The 1750-nt window shown below is 38.3% G+C and overlaps 1 pseudogene; it reads left to right on the top strand.

The window, feature by feature from the left end:
• Positions 1-291: 291 nt before the first annotated feature.
• Positions 292-837, top strand: LOC145039515 (secreted RxLR effector protein 161 pseudogene; annotated as a pseudogene).
• Positions 838-1750: the final 913 nt, after the last annotated feature.

The raw sequence follows: 1750 nt of genomic DNA, 5'->3' as shown, positions 1-1750 counted from the left end.
GGATATGTTGAAATCCAGGTTCAACATGAAAGATATGGGTTTAGCAGATGTGATTCTTGGAGTGAAGATCACAAGAACCCAAAGTGGTTTGATTTTCAGTCAAACACACTATGTGGATAAACTTCTTGACAAATTCTCTAAGGGAGACACTAGCATAGCTAGAACTACAATTGACACTAGTCAACATCTACGTAAAATAGAGGTGATAGTGTTAATCAAGTGGAATATTCAAGAATTATTGGTAGTTTGATGTATCTAATGAGTTGTACCAGACCTGACTTAGCATATGCTATGAGTAGACTAAGTAGATACACTAGTAAGCCCAGTTCTGAATGCTGGAAGAGTATTACTAGGTTGCTGAGGTATGTGAGATACACACGAGAATATGGACTACATTATGGGAGACATCCAGTAGTTATCGAAGGATACACAGATGCAAATTGGATATCTGACATAAAAGATTCCAGATCTACAAGTGGATATATGTTTACACTTGGAGGTGCTGTTGTAGCATGGAAATCATCCAAGCAAACAGTTATATCTAGATCCACGATGGAATCTGAATTTATCGCCTTAGATATTTGTGCTGAAGAGGCGGAGTGGCTACGTCAATTTGTAAAGGACATTCCCAAATGGCCTAAGTCGGTAACGGCCATATGTATGCATTGTGATAACCAATCGACAATTGGTAGAGCTCAAAGTACAATGTACAATGGGAAATCAAGGCACATTAGACGTAGACATAAAATGATACGACAACAAATCTCTCCGGGGGTTATCACGGTTGACTGGGTGAAGTCAAAGGATAACATTGCGGATCCGCTTACAAAGGCTTGAGTAGAGATGTAGTTTATAAGTCGTCAATAGGAATGGGACTAAAGCCCATGAATGAATAAATTCATATGAAGGAAACCTTAGCCAGAAGACTGGAGATCCCAAGATTTGGGTTCAAAAGGATAACCTAATTGTATGAGTGGGGCAGGTCACTATAGGGGGAGTTAACATTTCTTCCTAGTCCATTCCTTTATGTAGTGACAAAATTAGGCTAAACATATGGTTTTTAATGATTCTTGGAATCACCTATGTGAGAGAGAAGTGGGGTCGCTTCAAAGGGAATTATAGGGGCAAAAATTCCTAAAGCTCTTGCAGAACCAGGTTAGTGTTCATGACCAAAATGAACACATGTATGAGGATATGACCTTGTCAGGGAGAGTCCTATGAGATTTACAATGTCGTCTACATAAATGGTAGCTTAGTTCAAAGACATCGAGATCTACTAACTGCTAGGAGATTAAGTGTAACTTCTTAAGGGAGGTTCAAAGGTTAATACCTAACTATCCTATGCAGAATTCAACTGTTGAAAATTTCGTCTGGATTGGATGTGCAGAGATCGATCTCCATTCATGTGGGGGATTGTTGGAAATTTAGTATAAATATTTATAATTTTTACTAACTTTGGACATATATAAATATATACATATGTTGTATATATAACGAACTCTAAGTGGGTTTATGTTCTCCTCCATGAGGACTTCGAAACGATATATTATATGTCCAAAATAGAGTATAAGTGAATGAGATATCGATACTCAAAGATGGGTATTTGAGAATAAGTTTAGCAATGGGTAGAGAGACCAAACTCAACAAATTTTATAAGCTTCATTGCATGGAAGGCTTACAAGCTTGTGTCTATGGTTATGCTACAATTCCTACCCGCGCGCGGGCGGGTGCAAATCTTGATCCCGTAGAC

Source organism: Lactuca saligna, chromosome 4 (assembly GCF_052625555.1).
Source record: "Lactuca saligna cultivar CGN05327 chromosome 4, ASM5262555v1, whole genome shotgun sequence".
In the NCBI taxonomy this organism is placed as follows: domain Eukaryota; kingdom Viridiplantae; phylum Streptophyta; class Magnoliopsida; order Asterales; family Asteraceae; genus Lactuca; species Lactuca saligna.
Note: the sequence above shows the minus strand (reverse complement) of the source record. Positions and strands in the feature narration are given on the sequence as shown.